At 38.3% G+C, this 21145-nt stretch overlaps 1 protein-coding gene and 1 pseudogene across 1 annotated transcript in view; both read right to left on the bottom strand.

The window, feature by feature from the left end:
* Positions 1-21145, bottom strand: part of SHROOM4 (shroom family member 4) — a 229667-nt gene that overhangs the window by 142293 nt on the left and 66229 nt on the right. The gene's annotated exons all lie outside the window — the stretch shown is intronic.
* On the bottom strand, positions 9987-10578 carry LOC139440550 (glycine cleavage system H protein, mitochondrial-like; annotated as a pseudogene).

The raw sequence follows: 21145 nt of genomic DNA, 5'->3' as shown, positions 1-21145 counted from the left end.
GGCAGTGTTGGAGGAGAAGGGGCAAGAACATTTACATCACTTTCAACAGATAGTCCTTAGGCCCCCTTAGAGAGACTGAAAACCAGAAGGCAGTAGTATACAATTACTCACATTAGGACAACAGGTTTTACCCCCAATTCCCAAATGGCTTTACAGTACTGTGGGTAAGGAAAGGTACCAGAGGCATGACTTTATGTCTCAGTTCTATTAAGCATTTATTGTGATTAAGGTGCACTCTTGAAATATTTCCATTTCCCCAGTAATAGAATGGAAATAGTATTTGCTCTTTCCCTGCCTTTCAAGGATACTGGAAATGTGAATAACATTCATGAGGTATTATTAAGACCAGAAAAGTGCTTTGCATCAGCTTCAGGTCTGGATTCTGGGGTAATTTACAGGATTACAAATACAATGGTCCCATCTACCAGAATGTTCTATGCTAAGAAACAAACATGTATTGAGTGTCTACTACATGCTGTGTCCTGAGCTGGACTTTGGGACTACATTAATGAGGGAAACACTGTCTCTGCCCTCAAGTTTCTAGTAGAGTGAAGGAGACCAGTGTACAAATTGAGACATGGAATACGAGGATTTCAGGGTTGTTGAGATCTGTGGGGAAAACTTATGACAGATGAGGCCATAAAGATGAGCTGGAATTAGATGAATTGTGACTGTGGAGGCAATCCTCAAAATATTTAAAAGCCAGACCACAGGAGCACTGACCAAGCAGAAGGATGCAGGTCAACACATGGAACAGTGTCCTCCAGGCTCCCTGCTGTGCTGGGCAGTATCCCTTTAGTTTCTGGGTCCCTAGGAAGTTAAAAAATAGGTCCAGGAGTGGGAAACAGGGCAGCATGAGGGGTCTTGAGGCAATTCAGAGGAGCATCTCTGAGTATCAAAATATTCCACAATTTGAACAGGAGGTGTAGCCATATCAGTGCCCCACTTCTATGTCATGTGAATGAGTATGAATGTTACCTTGTGGGTATCCAGGAGCTCAGGAATTCCATGTGAGTTGGAAAGAGCACTTTAGCATCCATGGAGAATGGAATGGATTGGGGCAGCATGAAGTGAAGGAGACAAATAGAAAGGCTTTGCAATACACCAAGGATGATAGATAATTGGGCTTACTGCAGGGGCGACAGAGCATGTATTTCTGTAAGCAGATCCGAAGATTCTTGCACAAATCCCTATCTCTACATCACTTTTGTTCCTAAGAGTCCTCCAGTGGGTTTTTTTTTTTTTGTCATAGTTCTAATATCCTAGTCCAATGCAAACTTACACACACGCACACACATATACATGTGTGACAGATCCTACTTAAGTATGAACACTCACATAGTGGCTAGCAGGCTGTAATTATGGCAGGTAAGAGGCCTGCCAAGAAAAATTCATTCAAATACTGAGGTCATCCTATCCCCAGCTGCACGAGAGTGGCTACAATATAAACATTTGCCTTCATAATAGTAACCTATGTTATGGATAGTCCTCTTTACCTTTCCAAGCCCAATTATGTCATTTGTTTTTTTAGCAATGGTCCTAAGAGGTGGGTAAGACTGATAGTATTTAGTTGCAATGCATAGACTTGGAAACTGAGGTTCTTAGAGAAGGGACTTGCCCAATGTGACTTACAATTAGTCAGTGGTGACACTAGGACTAAGATACCTTTGGCCTCTTGATCTCATATTCTTCTCAACCTTTCATATGGCCTCTTTCAGACATAGGTAATTCTAGGTCATTCTTGTTCCCACCTCCTGTAAACTAATATCCATTCAATATATTCTAATGGACATCTCTGAGAGAACACTGCAGATGACTCAGAGTTTTCAATCCTGTTATCCAACATGGCACTGCTCAGGTCTCACCATCCTGTCCTGGAAATTTGCCCTGGGACTCTATAGTTTAGTAACCTTAACCTCTTATCCTTTAAAAGTCTGTATTATTGCATTAATGATTTCTTTATTCACTCCTGTTGTGTTCTGATTACTCCATCTGTGACTTCTGGTTGCCTGGCTTCATTTCTTCTCCCTGCCTAACACAAGGCTTGACACACAAGGGAGCACTTAGTAAAGTGTTGTTAATGGATGGCTTGATCCAATAAAGCCTTACTCTGGAATCAGAACGCCTGAAATTCAGTTCACAACAAAGCACTATGTGTGTGTGTGCATGTGTGTGTGTGTATCCATGCATCACTCATCCAATGGCCCTGAGGGTAACTAAATCAATGTTGTCAAAGTGTAGCATCAGCACATATTTATTTTACATTCCAGTAGGAACTGAAGGAAGGAATCTTCTACCCCCCCCCTAATTTTTAAAGGATAAATATTGCTCTAGTTCCAAGTGGTATATTTTTGCTATCTTGTGTACATTTCTGAAATAGAGTCCAGATGAGAAACCAGCTTGTGTGTATGTCCATGCCAATCTGAGAACAGTATATTTCTATTCATGGACAATTTAATTTCTGAAATCCCAATTACAGAAAAAAGACTAGGGAGAAAGTTACAGGAAAGAGCAAGGCCAGTGTGGGAGTGATTGCTAAACAATGTCTTTTGGGTTTGGGGGCAAGACTAAGACATGAGGAAGATAACAATGAAGTGCTAAAATTTCATCCCTCCTCTCTCATACTTTCCCATACAGATTTCTAAGGGGCATGAATGGGAAGGCAGCTGATGGCTGTTCCCAAGAAGGCAGAACACTTGCACAGCACCCCTTAGATGTGAAGGTGGTCAAAGGCAGATGAACCTCAAGAAGACAACTAGGTGAAGCAAGTCCCAGAGAACACCAACCACTAGGTTCTTGGTGAGAAAAGACTCCTCAGAGTCCCCACTGAGGGTGAAGGGATCATTTTTTCTATTTCTTTTACAACATGTAATATTGCCCAAGTATCCAACACGTGCCAGGTGCTGTACTTGCAACTTATCAGCATCAACTACATTGCCCCGTTGGGATTTATATGCTCATTTCACATTTGAGAAAACTGAAGCTCAGAGAGAGAGAGATTAAGTCATTTACCCATTATCACACAGTCTGGCTGACTCCATAATCTGGGTTCTCTCCTTTACAACTCTCTGCCTTCCTGAGTTATATTCAGTGAGCTCTGGAAACAGTAAGAAAGCTGAAAACCTCCCTAAGCCAGAGAGCCTAAGGTTTCACAGAGGCACTTGGTCTTAAATGATGAGTGGGATATACTCTGTGGAGAAAAAGAGAAAAACAGTATTCATTCATGATTAAAGGAATGGCAAATGTAAAGGGGCTAATACAGAAAAGGAAACAGCATGTTCAGGAAAATTGTAAATAGTGTTGTGGGGTTACCTGAGGGTGAGGACAGGTGATGGAACACGAGGCTAGAGAAGTTGAGGTCAGTCTACATATCACGTTAAGGAATGTGGGCTTTCTCCTGAAAGAAATAAGAAAGACTAGAAGAGAGAGGAGCAGAGATCAGATCTCTGCTTTAGAAAGAGCACTGTGGCAACCATTTCCTCTGTCCTTGAGGTAAGTAATAGCAGAGGGGAAGAGAAAATGAAAGTTTGAAGCAATGCAGAGGAGGGAGGGAAATCCAGTGTGGGGGACCCACAGCAACGTCCAGAGAAGTCCAAAGAATGCGACTGTTGGTGGGTGGAGGTGGGGATTTCAGCTAGGGCAAGTTAGAAAAGTCAGGCAAAAGTGTACCTAAGGGAAGTAACCCCTAACACACAGCCCAGCTCCAGCCCTTGGCTCCTCTGCAGTCAGTAAATTGATTTTGCTCTAGTCATCAGCAGCTGCCAAAGCACGAGCACGACCCTGAGGTGTGGCTTCTAACCATGAACTAAGGACACAAAAGGGACACTAAAATGAATCAAAGCATTTCACAAGTAAAGGAGCCATCAATGCACTCCTGGGAAGCCTACTCTCCCAAAGAACAAGAGGGTCTTACAAAAACCTCCCAGGCTTCCCTCTTTATGTATCTGTACAATTCTGAAATAGAGCCCAGATAACGAACCTGGTCATGTTGTGTGTGTCTATCCCAGTCTGAGAACAGTAGAATCATACTCATGGACAATTTTAGTCCAGAAATCTCAATTTCAGAAAAGAAACTAGGAGAATAGGTTTTATTTTATTTTTTATCTTGCTCCCTTTCTATCATTTCCCTTGAGATATATAGATATAGATAAACACGGCAAAGTACAACTGAAGTCTCTGACAATGCATAGCATTTAGGGAAACAAAATGTATCATTTTTTTATTTAATTAATTAATTTATTTTTATTCAGTTACAATTGTCTGCATTCTCTCCCCATCCCTCCACCCCACCCTAGCCAGTCCCACCTCCCTCCCCCACCTCTACCCTCCCCCTTGATTTTGTCCTTGTGTCCTTTATAGAAGCTCCTATAGACCCCTCTCCCCACTATCCCCTCCCCACTCTCCTCTGGCTATTGTTAAATTAATAGCTTTATTGAGATATAATTTACATTCTATAAAATAATCATACCATAAAATTCATCCATTTTAGGTACAATGCAGTGGTTTTTAGTACAATTATGGCTGTGCAACCAAAACCATATCTAATTTTAGAACATATCCATTCTCCCCAAGAAGTAACTTTGGGCTCAGTCTATGTTCCCATGCCCCACCCTAGGCACCTACTAATCACTTTCTGTCACTATAGATTTGCCTTTCTTATAAATGGAATCATAAAATATACATATGGTCTTTTGTATCTGGTTTCTTTTACCTAGCATACTGTTTTCAATGTTCATCCATGTTGTGGGATCGGTACCATACTTCAGTTCTCTTTATTGCTGAACGGTATGCCTTGTATGACTGTATCACATTTTGTTTATTTTGTGTGGACAAATGCTTTCATTTTTTTTGGGTAGATATGTAAGAACAGAATTGCTCCATCATATGGTAACTGACCACAGATATGTGAGTTTACTTCTGGACTCTCAATTCTATTCCATTTATATAAATATATTTCCTTATGCCAGTACCACATTGTTTTGATTATTGTACGTTTAATACCAAATTTGAACTTAAGAGATAGAAGTTCTCGGACTTTGTTTTCAATATCATTTTGGCTAAACAAGGTACATGCAATTTAATATCAGTTTTAGAATTAACATTAAAGGAATATGAATAAATGAAATAAATATTCAGCTTGTCTATTCCTGTAAAAAAAAAATAGCCCATTGGGATTTTCACCAGGATTGCACTGAATCTTTAGCTCACCTTAGAAAGTATTACCATCTTAAAAGTATTAAGTCTTCCAGTTCATGAACATGGAATGTCTTTCAATTTATTCAGCACTTCCTTAAATTTTTCCGACAATTCTGCATACTTTTCAGTGTACAAGTATTGCACCTCCTTGGTTAAATTTATTCCTAAGTATTCTTTTTTAAAGTATATTTTATTGATTATGCTATTACAGTTCTCCCAATTTCTTTCTCCCCTTTATCACCCCTTCCGCCATGCACCACCCCCACCTTCCAGCATCCCCCCCTCATGTCCATGTTCATGTCCATGGGTTGTACATATAAGTTCTTTGAGTTCTCTGTTTCCTATACCATGCTTAACCTCTTCCCATCTATTTTATGCCTACCAAGTATGCTTCTTATTCCCTGTACCTTTTCCCCCATTCTTCCCTTCCACCTCCTCATTGAAAACCCTACATGTAATCTCCATTTCTCTGGTTCTGTTCCTGTTCTACTTGTTTGCTTAATTTGTTTTTGTTTTTTTTAGGTTCACTTGTTGATAGTTGTGAGTTTGTTGTCATTTTACTGTTCATAGTTTTGATCTTCTATTTCTTAGAAAAGTCCCTTTAATATTTCATATAATAAGGGCTTGGTGATGATGAACTCCTTTAACTTGATCTTATCAGGGAAGCACTTTATCTGCACTTCCATTCTGAATGATAGCTTTGCTGGATAGAGTCATCTTGGATGTAGGTCCTTGCCTTTCATGACTTTGAATACTTCTTTCCAGCCCTTTCTTGCCTGCACAGTTTCTTTTGAGAAACCAGCTGGTAGCCTTATGGGCACTCCTTTGTAGGTAATTCTCTCCTTTCCTCTTGCTGGTTTTAAGATTCTCTCCTTCTCTTTAATCTTGGGTAATGAAATAATGATGTGCCTTGGTGTGTGCTTCCTTGGGTCTCACTTCTTTGGGACTGTCTGAGCTTCCTGGACTTCCTGGAAGTCTATTTCCTTTGCCAGACTGGGGAAGTTCTCCTTCATTAATTGTTCAAATAAGTTCTCAATTTCTTGGGCTTCCTCTTCTCCTTCTGGCACCCCTATGATTGGGATGTTGGAACATTTAAAGTTGTCCCGGGGGTTCCTAAGCCTCTCTTTTTTTTGGGGGGGGGGGGAATTCTTGTTTCTTCATTCTGTTCTGGTTGAATGTTTATTTCTTCATTCTGCTCTAAACCATTGATTTGAGTCCCAGTTTCCTTCCCTTTACTGTTGGTTCCCTGTACATTTTCCTTTATTTCATTTTTCATAGCCTTCACTTCTTCCTCTATTTTGCAACCATACTCAACCATTTCTGTGAGCATCCTGATTACCAATGTTTTGAACTCTGTCTCTGATAAACTGGCTATCTCTTCATCATTTAGTTCTATTTTTTCTGGAGCTTTGATCTGTTCTTTCATTTGCCCCCCCCCCCTTTTTTTTGGTCTCAGCACACCTTACATAGTAAGGGGCAGAGACTTAGGTATTTGTCAGGGTGGGGCAATGCATGTCAATGCTTTGTGGTGCTATATGTGGGGGAGGGGTCTGAGAGGGAACAATGCTGATTGCTCAGCTCTCGGCGGGCTTTCAGTCACTTCCTACACTACACACAAGCAAATTGGGCCCTTCTGGTGTTGATTCCCGGGTGGGTGTGTTTGTGTATATTCTAGGACCCTGTGGGTCTCTCCAGTGAACTCTCCTGTGAGGCTGGGAGTTTCTCCCACCACCACAACCCTCACATGTTTTCACAGTCAAAGGTTTTGAGGCTTCATTTCCCTGTGCTGGAATGGAACCCTGGGTTGCATGGTCTGTCTTGCTCTCCAGTTTTTCCTCCTGGTTTATCCATAAGCAAATGTCAGACCACCCAGTCCACCAGCCATGGCCTTGCCCACTCAGGTCCTCCAGCTGCCGACTTGCTGTGAGTCCTCTCTGCCTGGCCACCCATCTCCACCTCTCCTACCAGTCTAGATGAATATTTCTTTAACTCCTTGGTTGTTGGACTTCCATACAGTTTGATTTTCTGTCATCTCTGGTTATTTTTTGTTTTTAAATTTGTTGTTGTCCTTCTTTTGGTTGTGCAAGGAGGCACAGTGTACCTACCTATGCCTCCATCTTGGCCAGAACTCGTAGCTTTGAGTCTTTAGTTTCCTGTTCAGCCAGCCCCACCTTGCCTGCGAGGTCTTCTGCCTTGCCTATCGTCCCCCCGCTCGGCTGCCCATCTTCCATCTCCACCCCTCCTAGCAGTCTGGGTGAAAGTTTCTTTAACTCCTTGGTTGTTGGTTTGATTTTCTGGCACTTCTGGCACTTCTGGTTCAATGAAGTTTGATTTTCTGGCACTTCTGATTGTTCACTGTTTATAAATTGGTTGTTATCCTTCTTTCGGTTGTGTGAGGAAAGGGAGCATTTCTACCTACACCTCCATCTTGGCCGGAACTCGAGGAATCTGCATCTTTTTGATGGTATTGGAAATGGATTGTCTTAATTCACTTGTGGACTCTTCATTGTTTGTCTGTAGAAATACAATTGATTTTTAAAATATTGATATTTTATCCTGCAAATTTGCTGATTTTGTTTACCATCTCTAATAGATATTTTTTATTCCTTCAAACTTTCTATGTATAAAATCATGTCATCTGTGATGAATGACCTTTATTTCTTTTTCTTGCCTAATTGTTCTGGCTAGAACTTCTAGAAAAATGTTGAATAGAAGTGATGAGAATAAAAATCTTTGTCCTTATTTCACAGATATAGAACGAACATTTCAGAAATTTATATGGAACCATAAAAGACCCCGAATAGCTGCAGCAATTTTGAGGAAGAAGAACAAAGCAGGAGGGATCACAATACCTAATATCAAACTGTATTACAAGGCCAATGTAATCAAAACAGCCTGGTACTGGCATAAAAACAGGCACATAGACCAATGGAACAGAACAGAGAGCCCAGAAATAAACTCAAGTCTATATGGTCAATTAATATTTGACAAAGGAGGCAGGAGCATAAAATGGAGCAAAAACAGCCTCTTCAACAGATGGTGTTGGGAGATCTGGACAGCTACGTGCAAAAAAATGAAACTCGATCACCAACTTACGCCATACACAAAAATAAACTCAAGATGGATAAAAGACTTAAATATAAGTCGTAACACCATAAAAGTCCTTGAGGAAAACATTGGCAGGAAAATCTCAGACATTCCACGCAGCAACATCCTCACAGACACATCCCCTAAAGCAAGGGACATAAAGGAAAGAATAAACAAAATAAAAAGCTTCTGCATGGCTAAAGAAAACAGCACCAAATTACAAAGAGAAACAACAGTATGGGAAAACATATTTGCTAATGATACCTCAGACAAGGGCCTGATCTCCAAAATATATAGGGAACTCACATGACTGCACTCAAGGAAGACAAACAACCCAATTAAAAATGGGCAAAGGACCTGAACAGACACTTCTCCAAGGAATACATACAGAGGGCCCAGAGACATATGAAAAGATGCTCAGCATCACTAGCCATCAGAGAGATGCAAATTAAAACCACAATGAGGTACCATCTCACACCAGTCAGAGTGGCCAACAGAAACAAATCCACAAACAAATGTTGGAGAGGATGAGGAGAAAAGGGAACCCTAGTACACTGTTGGTGGGAATGCAGACTGGTGAGGCCACTGTGGAAAACACTATGGAATTTCCTCAGAAAACTAAAAATGGAACTGCCCTTTGATCCAGCAATTCCGCTGCTGGGATTATACCCTAAGAACCCTGAAACACCAATCCAAAAGAGCCTGTGCACCCCAATGCTCATAGCAGCACAATTTACAATAGCCAATTACTAGAAGCAACCTAAGTGCCCATCAGCAAATGAGTGGATCCAAAAACTATGGTATATTTACACAATGGAATTCTACGCATCAGAGAGAAAGAAGGAGCTTATACCCTTTGCAACAGCATGGATGAAACTGGAGAGCATTATGCTAAGTGAAATAAGCCAGGTGGTGAGGGACAAATACCATATGATCTCACCTTTAACTGGAACATAATCAACAAAAGAAAAAAAGCAAACAAAATACAACCAGAGACATTGAGAGGGGGAACAGTCTAGCAGTGACCAGGGGGGAGTGGGGTGGGGACAGTGGGAAGAGGGGATTGCAGGAACTATTATAAAGGACACATGGACAAAATCGGGGGGGATGGTGGGGGTGGGGGAGGGAGGTGGGTTCAGCTGGGGTGGGGGGGAGGGAAGGGGAGAAAAGGCATACAACTGTAATTGAATAACAATAAAAATTTTTTAAAAATCTTTGTCTTGTTCTTGAATAAGGGAAACCTTTCAGTCTTTCTCAATTAGGTGTAATGTTATTTGTGGGGTTTCACAAATGCCCTTTATCAGGTTGAGGAAGATCCTTTTTATTCTTAGTTTATTCAGGGATTTTTATCATGAAATTTTGTTGAATTTTGTCAATTCTCTTTCTGCATCAATTTAGTTGGTCAAAAAATCAATTCACCATAAAGTAAGAGTTTATTTGTGGGTTTCAAATCCATTTCAGTGATCTAAATATCTGTCCTTATGTAAGTACCACAATGCTTTGATTGTAGTAATTTTGTAGTAAGGTTTAAAATCAGTAAGTCCTCTAACTTTCCTTTTCTTTATTAAAATTGTTTTCAATAATTTGTGTCCTTTTAATTTTTACATGAATTTTGACATCAACTATTCAATTTATTTTAAAAAATTAATCTGGGATTTTGACATAGTTTGCATTGGATCTATGAACCAAACTGTGAATTGTTGCTATTTTTGACGACATTGACGTTTCTTTTTTTGTTTGTTTGTTTCATAGTACTTTATTGGTGGGGACTGTTTTCGCTCCTCAGTAGAGTTTATGTATTTCTCATATGCTTCTTCATTCATTAGTTCATCTAGTTCAGAAGGACTGCTCAGTGTCATCTTCATCAGCCAACCATCTTCATAACAAGATTTGTTGACAAGTCCTGGATTTTCTGCAAGTGTGTCATTAATTTTGGTTACTTTTCCTGTTAGAGGAGAAAAGAGTTTGCTAGCAGCTTTCACACTTTCCAAAGCACCAAACTCTCCTCATTTGTTCAATTCTGTCCCAGTTTCAGGAAGATTTCAGGAACATCTCCCAAAGCTTCCTGTACAAAATTGATTGATTCCCACTGTTCCAATACCATTTTCTGCTGTTATCCATTCATGTTTTTCTGTGAACTTACCCACAGAGAGCAGATTGGAGCTGATGTGCAGCATCCAGAAGGCCCTCACCCTCAGACCCCAGGGCAGCTGGCAGTCAGGGTGTAGTGGGCGCCCACACAGTGGGCAAGCTGCAGGGCCTGGCTGGCACACTCAGTGCTGCTCACAGTGCCATGTTTGCAAGACTGCCAGTATTGACCCTTCTGATCCATAAAATTGGGATATCTTTCTGTTTAGGTCTTTTTAAATTTTTTGGCTAATATTTTATGGTTTTCAATGTATAAATTTTATACTTCTTTTGTTGTTCATAAGTTTTTTATTCTTTTTGATGCTATTATAAGTACAAATGTTTTCTTCATTTTATTTTTGGAGTGTTCATTACTAGTATATAGAAATACAATTGATTTTTGTTCATTTATCTTGCATTTTGTCACCTTGCTTAACTCATTTACTACTTATAATTTTTTTTAGAGGATTCCTTAGAATTTTCTATATACAAGACCATGTTATCCACCAATACAGACAGTTTTGCCTCTTCTTTTCCAATCTGGATGCTTCTTATTCATGTTCTTGCCTGATTACTTTGGCTAGAACTTCCAGTGCAATGCTAAATAAAAGTGGCAATAGTGGACATCCTTTGCTTGTTTGATATTATGAGGGAAAGAAACAGACTTTCACTATTATGATGTTAGCTGTGGGTTTTTAATAAATGCTCTTCATCATGTTGAAGAAATTATCTTATTCGCATAGTTCGTTGAGGGTTTTTTATCATGAGCTTTTCCCAGATTTTTAAGTACTCATATGCTTTTACTTCACCTATTGAGATGATCATATGTTTTTTGCCCTCTTCTCTACTAATATAGTAGAAATATAGTGTGTTAATATATAGTGTGTTATATAGTATGTTATATTGATTTATGAATGTTAAACAGCCTGGAATTCCTGTTTGTTTAAATGTCAAAATATATATTTTTATATTTTGCAAAGCTAATAATACAGTATTATGATTGCTCTCTAAGCTAGTATCTTTTAAAGAGGCTAAAACAAAATAGAAAAAAATATTTAATGATTTTGTATTAATGTTCTCATTTATCATTTCCAACATTTTCATTTCTTTCTGTATATAGAGTTACTCTCTAGTGTCATTTCTTTGTTCAGTTTTGGCTTCTTTCCTGTTCCTCTGCTTGTGCTATTATTATCAATTTTATAAATACTGTTTTATGCCATTGTTTTTAAAAAGATTTCTGTTTCTAGAGAAGTTTTGGGATCACAGCAAAATTTAGAGGAAAGTACAGATATTTCCCATATACCCCTTGTCTTGCAATATCCACATATGTACAGCCTCCCCATAACTTACATCCCTCACCAGACTGGTACATTTGTTACAACTGATGAACCTACATAAATACATCATAATCCCCCAAGCCCATAGTATATCTTAGTGTTCATTTTTGGTATTGTACATTCTATGAATTAGACAAATGTGTATGACATGTATCTATCATTATATTATCATAAAGGGTGGTCTTATTGCCTTAAAAATTCTCTGTGCTCTGCCTATTCATCCCAAACTTGCACACTGGCAACCACTGATCTTTTTACTAATCTATAGTTTTACCTTCTCAAGAATGTCATTATAGTTGGAATTAAACCCTATGTAGCCTCTTCAGATTGTCTACTTTCACTTACTAACACGCATTAAAGTTACCTTCATGTCTTTTCATGGATTGATTATTCCTTTCTTTTTAGTGATGAATAATATTCCATTATCTAGATGTACCACACTTTATTTATCAACTTACCTACTGAAGGGAATCTTGGTTACTTCCAGGTTTTTGGCAATTATGAAAAAAGCTACTATAAACATACATGTGAGTGTTTTTGCGTGAACATAAGTTTTCAAGTCCTTTAGGTAAATATCAAGGAGTGCAATTGCTGAATCATTTGGTTAACAGTATGTTTAGTTTTGTAAGAAACTGCCAACATTTTTTGCTAAGTGGCTGTACCACTGTTTATTCCTACCAGTATTGAATGAGAGTTCTTATAGATCCACATGCTTGTTAGCATTTGATGTTGTCAATGTTCTGAATTTTGGCCATTCTAATATGTAAGTGGAGTCACAGTGTTGTGTTAATTTGCATTTCCCTGAGGACATATGATATGGAACAAATTTTCATATGCTTATTTAAGATCTGTATATCTTCTCTGGTGAGATGTCTGTTAGGATCCTTGGCCCAAAGTTTTAAAACACTTATTCATAAAAATATATGTACCACTATGTTAATTGCAGCATTATTCATGGTAGCCAAGACATGGAAACAATGTAAGTGTCCTTCAATGGATGCTTGGATAAAGATGTGATATGTATATACAATGGAGTACTAATCAGCCATAAAAAGGATGAAATATTGCCATGTGCAACAACATGGATGGATCGTGAGAGTATCATGCTAAGGACATGAACCATATGATTTCACTCTTATGTGGGATATAAAACAGAAAGCAACAAATGAACAAACAAAGTAACAGACACAGACAACAGTATGGTGATTACCATAGGGGAAGAAGATTAGAGGAAGAATGAAGACGGTAAAGGAGGTCAAATATATGGTGACAGAGGGACTCTAGACTTGGGTGGTGAGCACACAATGCAACATAACAGATGATGTGTTATAGAATTGTACATCTGAAGCATAAAAATGTTATTGACCAATGTTACCCCAATAAATGTAATTTAAAAAGAAAACTAAAAAAAGATATTTGAATCACTACTAAATTGACTTGTTTTTCTTATTGTTGAATTTTAAGAGTTCTTTGTATATTTAGGATAAATTCCTTCACCAGCTGTATCTTTGCAAATATTTTCACCTAGTCTGGTGGATTGTCTTCTAATTCCTTTGACAATGTATTTTACAGAGCAGAATTTTTTTTATTTTAAGGAAGTCCAGCTTATCAATTATTTATCATGATCCATGAAATAAATAATTGGTGTTATATCTAAATAAATAATTTAGTGTTATATCTAAAACTTCATTGCCTTACCCAAAGTCATCTAGGTTTTCTCCTATGTGTCTTCCAAGAGTTTTATAGTTTTACATTTTACATTTAGTTTTATGATGTAGGTTTAGTTAATTTTTATGAAGGGTTATGGTTAATGTCTTGATTCTTTTTTTTTTTTTTTTTTTTGCATATGGATGTCCAGTTGTTTCAACATCACTTGTTGCAAAGATTATCTTTGCTTCATTGTGTTGCCTTTGCTCCTCTGTCAAAATATCAGTTGAGTATATTTATGTGGGTTTATTTCTGGGCTCATCACTCTATTCCATTGATCTATTTGTCTCTTCTTTTACCCATACCACATTGTCTTAAATACTGTAGCTTTAAAAAGAAAAAGACTATTTTTAGAGAGAGGGGAAAGGAGAGAGAAAGAGAGGGAGGGAAACATTGACTGGTTGCCTCTCACATACCCCCAACCGGGGACCTGGCCTGCAACCCAGGCATGTGCCCTGACAAGGAATTGAACCAGCAACCTTTCAGATTGCAGGACAATGCCCAACCCACTGAGCCACACCAGTCAGGGCTAACTACTGTAGCTGTATAGTCAGTATTAAAGCCATGTCGTGTCAGTCCTCCAACTTTATTCTTTGCCTTGAAAATTGTGTTGGCTACTCTGGGACTTTTGCTTCTCCACACAAACTTCAGAATTTGTTCATCAATATCCACAAAGTAACTTGCTGAGATTTTGATAGGAATTGTATTGAATCCATAGATCAAGTCGGGAAGAATTGATGTCTTGACAATATTGAGTCCTTCTATCTATGAACATGGAACACCTAACCATTTATTTAGTTCTTTGATTTCATTCATTCTAATTTTGTAGTTTACCTCATTCTAATTTTGTACATATTTTGTTTGATTTGTACTTAAGTATTTCATTTTGGGGGATGCTAAATGTAAATGTAACAAGGCTCATAATTTTATTGCAAAATAGATCTTTTAAATAATATGTTGTAATAACTCTGTTTTTTGTTTACCCACCTCCCTTGGGTTTTGTTGCTGTTTCTATTTTGTTTGCTTTTCTCTATTTGTTTAGTGACTTGCCTGGACTGATTCTCTCTGAAGTCTATTCTCTCTGCAGTGTGCAGTCTCTGACATCATGCACATTTTCCCTGTTGTTTTGTTTTTATACTTGGCTTTATAGGAGTTACCCCTAGTTCAGCATAGTTACTGTTTACCCTGTGATCAAATAGAGGTTTTTCTTAAGCACTCGGATTCAATAAAGTGTCTACCCTTTGCCAATGTATCTTTGTATGGTTTGTGGAATACCTTCACAATTCAGGAACTTTTTGATTCTATCCTGAGTTCAAACAGAGTTTAGAAGTTCACAGATAATTTTTCCAGTTGCTCCTACACAGGTTTAACCCAGTGCATGTGTACAGTTTTCCAGACCACTAGGGAGAAGTTTGATCTTAGTAGGGCCTTTTTGGTGGTTTATTTTCCTAGGTCTTTCTGCAAATATATCTGGCTGGTCTGCTCTTTTCCATCTTCTACTAATACATAATTGTTTTTATACTTTTCACTACTATGATCTTATGGTTTTCAGCAACACCTTTAAGCATGAGTTCCTTTCATGCTCTGTTTCAAAGAAAGTCAGCCTCTATAGGTTGTGCTTCTATGCTGGACCTAGGTAGGGAGAGGGTGATACAGCAGCCTGTGTCTTCTGGGGTGACATCTCTGCCCTCAGAACTGACAAATACAATGCCTGGGCCTGGGCACTGGAATTGGGAGGGAAGAAATGGGAGTCCCTGGTCTTCTCCAACTGCCACTCACAGTTTGCCAAACTTGTCTAGGATATAGACTCAATCTTAGGAGTGGGAGATGGGCAGGGCAGTCTTCTTGGCCGTGCTCACCCAGAATGAATTTTCCACATCACAAAACTAAAGGGCAGAATAAGTTACTTGCAACCTATCCATGACAGAGTAAAACTATAGCCCTTCAACCAGGAGCTAGTGAAGAAGACAGCTCCTGTTTTATTGGTTGTGCCCACCTGAAATAAATATTCTGAAATACAAACCTAGAAGGAGGAGTAGGGGAAAGCCTTAGCTCAAATGTCTCAGATGCCAATCATTGCCAAGATTTCATAAATTTTCTTAAATAAATGTTGCATACCTTTAAACTATTTTTCAGATACCTTAAATGGTATTTTTGTAAGTTTTATCATTATAATGATTATTTCTGGTGAGAAGTCTGCTGAACTCCTCACAGCCATTCTAGAAGTTGCTCTGTCACAATTATTTATCTTAATTAACTACGTATTTAGCAAATGCCTACTAGGTGCCAGGTGTTATGTTTACTGGATTTGTTTTAAATAACAGCTTTATTAAGGTACAATTGACATATATTAATCCTCAGATTTTCCTTCAGCCTTTTGTACTGCCACCTATGCTTCCATGCCCCCTTCCTCAGGCAACCATTGATTATCTTTCTGTGACTATAGATTAGTTTTTGTGTCTGTTTTTAATTTACAAAGCTGGTTAGTGGTAAAGTTTATCCTTTACTAAGAAACTCACTTCAGCCAAATTGTTCTTTTCTTGTGAGCAGAACATTTTAGGGATTGTTTTGTTTTGTTTTGTTTTGTCTCTAGATCAGGATTCCTCAACGGAAAGCCATGATTCTAGTAACCCTTTTCTGCTGAAAAGAGGCCCTTGGTGACTAGCTCACCAGATTCATGAACATAATGTTTATAGACATCCAAAACGGGCAGCGATATTTGACTTCTGTTTGTATTGGTAAATCCAAGTCCTTTCATTTAAAGAATTGTGGGCCAGATCATAAGTGGTACCTTACTCTCCAGGCTTCTTCTCACTGTCTTTGCCCACATGCCGCCAAGGGCTATTAAGCACCTAGTGTATTCCTATCCCCTTCAGGTGAATAGTTATAAACTTATAGCAAAATCTGAAGGACTCAGGGTGGCTCAGTTTCTACATGAACCCAGGAACTGAATCCCCAAATCAGGTACATGATATTGTTCCTTTCACTCCCAAATAGGAAAATGATACTGTAGCTTTAAGTGGCTTAACTGCTATTAACTGTAAATGATCCTAAGAACAATGAGTTGTCACTTGCCTACCATGTACCAAGCTCCATGCTAAGTGGTACAGAATTGTTAACCTTATTTATAATAGTCACAATAAACCCACAATGTTGGTGTAATTGTTTTTTTATTTTACACAAGACAAAGCTGAGGTAAGGTGAGGTCAAAGGACTTGTCCTAGATCATACAGCTATTGGATAGCAGAGGTGGAATTCAAACTCATGTCTGACACCACAACTACCCTCTGTTCACTCTACTATAATGTCTGATTGCCAAGCTTAAGAATTACCCTCAGCACTCCCAAAATACTCTCGTGGAGGAAAATTGCAACAATATGGCCTTTCATCAGTATGCAACTAAGTGCCACTTGGTTCCCTGTATTTTTATTGCTTTTATTCAAACCTACATCATCTTTTCACAGGAATTAAGAGAACTAATTGATATATATGTTCTTCTCCAGAAAGAACACAGAAATCATTTTATCCAGAAAATCTGTGAATGAATTCAGATTCAGGCTGTGATTTTGAGTATTTACATGACAGTGAACAATATAAACTTGGATTATATTCAAAGCATTCATAATTATCACCTTGGGATTTTGTAATACTTAAAAAAAATAGTAAGTTCATACCAATAGCTATCCATGCAATACAGAACTTTAATTTAGTTGTGCTGTGTCAGAAAAGGGCAATGACACCTACTACAATATTTTACAAGAACTACTTTACATAATTGAGGCAAGTTTGCCAGTTTGTGTTATATCTCATGCAAGAGTCACCTTCTCTAAAGCTCTAAAAAGAGACTAAACAGAACAGAGCAGTTACTGACTCTCCTCAGTAGAGGGCAGTGGTGGGCAGGGCAAGGCTGGCAGGAAGCTGAGAGAGAGACATTAACTTCTATTGTGCACCCACTAAGTGCTTGGGCACAGTGCTTAATGCTTTACATATAGTATCTTATGAATCCTGACAATGACCCTATGAAGGAAGGATTATTAGCACTATTTTAGTCTCAAAGAGACACAGATCTGGTACCCGTCAATTCAACACCACCATGATGTTTCATCAGAAATAGTATTCCAAAGTCCCATAACTGACAGCTTATACTGATGAACTAAAAGAACAGTCTCACCCAGGACATAGTAGGTTCTACATATGATGGAAACTGAAAGATCTGGATTGTCTGGAACAATGGGAAGCATTTAACAAGGATAATATATAACTAGTTACAAACTTTGGATCCAGTGACAAGATGGCAATTATCTAGAAGTTGGTTCAGAGGACTATAAACCTGACATAATAGGAAACAGTTGAGGGACCTGGAGATTAGGCCAGTGTGCCTGGCACTATGAAGGTACTCATAAATTCTGAAAAAAATGAATATAGAATATATGTCATGAAGAATCCAACATTGTAACTATCTAAAGGGCAGTAAATTATTAAAAAGGTACAGACTATTTTATATGGCTCCAAAGACTAGGCCTTGGTTCAGTTGGAGGCATATTTTAGTTCCTTAAAGGAAGTAATCTTCTAAAAGGCAGAGAACCCTCTAGAAAAGAGAGCAACTCAAAACTGGTATGAGTTGCTTTGTGAAATTAGGTATAAAGATGGCCCTCAGGAACCCTTTTGATTTTAGGATGCTTAGATTTTGAGCTGGTCAAGATTCCCAGAATGACACCTTTACTTACCCATATCAAGCAAAGGTCTTAATGTTTCCCGAGAAGGAACTGGTTGGTTCACAACACTTAGAAGCCAAAGCATTCAGATCATTGCAATAAGTCTACTAAGAACTTGTCTACAGATGTGCTAAGAAATTAATTATAGGAGAAATTCTGAGACTGCCTCACAAGAGGGAGCCAGTGGTGTTCCACTGGAATCTGGGCATTGAACCAACTCACTTGAAGGCTACACACGTATATTTTGCTCAAAAAAACAAAAAAAAAAGATTGAAAAGTGTAATCATTTCACTAAACAAGAGGTCTCTGAAATGCACACACAGGGTATAATAGCAAATAAAGCCTAATGATGATGAAATCCAGAAATATGCAACCCCAGCCACATCTGAATAATTACTCAGTCAGCATTTACCTGGTTCAGCCTGCTGTATGCCAGTCTCTGTTTTGGTTAATGGAAGTAAGAGATAATAAGGTATAATTCCCATCTTTCAAATGGTCACAGTTTAAAAGAGAGATATCTTCATGGATAATATACTCCCTATTATGAGCCATACTAGAATAGAGATCTATACAAAAAGTTATGGGACCGCAGTAGGGGTAGGGTTGGAATTAGAGAATGATATACAGGGAATATGTCATGTGAGCTAGACGTTGAAGAATGGTTGAGAGTTCATGGTGTAAAAAGAAGATAGGAACATTCTAGCGAAGGGTACAACATATGCAAAGACAAAGAGGTGGGAACGATCTTGGTATATTTGAAGAAGATAGTTTGTCAGATATGAATTGCTTAGAGCATAGGATGTGTGAGGAAGTGGTGAGTCAACTTCTTGGCATTCTTGCTATGGGAAGGTTCTCTCTAAAAGAGACTTTCAGCAAGCTTAGAAATCACTGATACCCTGAACTAGCTTCTACTGCTGACCCCAGACTTGGATGTGTCCTTACCATTAGAAATCTGGTTGTTACAAGACCTCCACCATCTATCTTGTGAGGGTTATCAAAGCCAGAGTAGACTGGTAGTGGACAAAAGAAATGTTTCATGGGGACTTCAAGCTGGTAATAAGCCATCTTATTATTTTGGCCTCCTCCAGGCAGCACTTCTAGGAATGAAATGATTATTATGGAGGTGTTTGCTAGAATCTATGCCCAGATTTGCCAGCAATGAGACTGAGAGACCAGAAAAGAGTGCCACATGTGCCAGTCCACCTGGCCAACATTAGATATTTAAGGCCCATGCTTTTCCAGAGGGAAGTGTTCGAAGGGCTTCATTCAGGAATCCTTATTGCTGTTATTGCAGACCCTTCCTAAAGGGGTGAACTTGTGCATTTGTATGGTTCAAAGCAGTCTTTTTTTCTACTGCTAAACTTCTTTTGAAGCAGCCAAATCTGTTATTTTTCACTGCAATCAGTTGATTTCATGAACCATAAGGGAAGAACCCTTATGTATAATGTTCATTATCATCCTTCATCATCCTCAAGCAAATAATCAGGTTGGAAAATGATAAACAGTAGTAATACAGTGCTGGACATTTAATAAAAGCTCTCTAACCACAGCTTGGTTAAGATTGTTCTGAAATGAGTTACTAGAAAAGGATGGCCATTAAGCATTAAGACATTATTTAATATGACACTGTATATTCAACAGCAAGAGTCTGTCTTGCTACATAAAAATAAGAAAATTTTAAGACTTGACTTCATTACCTTTACCCAAGGTTTCATAAAGACATACACATAGAAGAATGTATTTTTACAAGCACTGTTAATTTAACCTATCTTTATTCATTTATAACAAGACAGTTGGTTTTGTTAAAACTTATGAGGCAATAATAGAATCCTGTAACTCTAATTGAAATCATGAAGTCTATGCTAAACATTGTTCAGAATATAGATCAATGCATGTGGTACCACAACTTTGATCAACTGTGAAATTGTTGTTCCTAGGGTTATGTGACAATAGAACAAAAGAATAATGAAACTTTTATGTTCTATAACTATCAGGCATTGAATCTTCAGCTATAACTTCTAAGGGAACAATAGGAGACTAGTACTTCTTCACCTAGCAGAATTCAAACCTAGACTTGGCAAAAGGGGTCTCTCTATCAGTATGGCAAAATAATGTTAGGTGAGGAGCTAATGATATTCTGAATGTCAAGAAGAGCTTGGGTTCATTGTTAGATTTTTGTCCAGGTTTGTTTCTGCATAGTTTGTGGAGAACTGGAAGGTGACCATAGTAATTTTCTTTAGCAACTTTGGGCTATATTGTTGACAGCTCCTTATCTACTTTTCCTGCTACCCAACATGACACTGATCAACACTATCAGAGAAATACAAAGTCTTGCCTGATCTTAGAGCTCTTCCTGATCATGTCAAATACATGCTGTCTCTACATTATTAGTGTTTAATTACAATTAACATAGTACTTCCTTTTCTCTGATTGTTTCTTGAGAATAGAAGTCATATATCCACAGCTAAGCAGTAAGATTTAAGGTAGCAGTGTATGAAATAGGCTTTGGAATAAGGCATATCCAAGTTCCAATAACCCCTCACTAGCTATAAGTCACATAAGTCCTATGGGTCTTAGTCCAGAAAGTAGGGAAGGTGCCGTCTTCCCCATAGGATAGCCTTAAGTATATGTGAAATGCTTGGCCCATTTCTGTAAAGGAACATTACTTTCCTCTTTACTATTCTTACATCTGGTAAGATAACACAGGATGATCTGATCACCTGTACAGTAATCCTGACTAAACATAGAGGATAAACATTTTATTCCATGTTTTTTGTGTCCAATATTGTGAAGATGCCTTGTTCTCATCTCTCTCCAGGTTTAGTCACTCCTGGCTGTACATGGTTTGTCAACAGCAGACTAAGCCCTCTGGGAAATGTGGTCCATAAGTACTTCCTATTCTGATAGAACAGACAGGATAAGTCTCATTCACACCTTAATCCTAAGGAATGCGCCCTTTTTCTTCTCTTTTGACAC

This window comes from Desmodus rotundus, chromosome X (genome assembly GCF_022682495.2).
Source record: "Desmodus rotundus isolate HL8 chromosome X, HLdesRot8A.1, whole genome shotgun sequence".
NCBI classification, from domain to species: Eukaryota; Metazoa; Chordata; class Mammalia; order Chiroptera; family Phyllostomidae; genus Desmodus; species Desmodus rotundus.
Note: the sequence above shows the minus strand (reverse complement) of the source record. Positions and strands in the feature narration are given on the sequence as shown.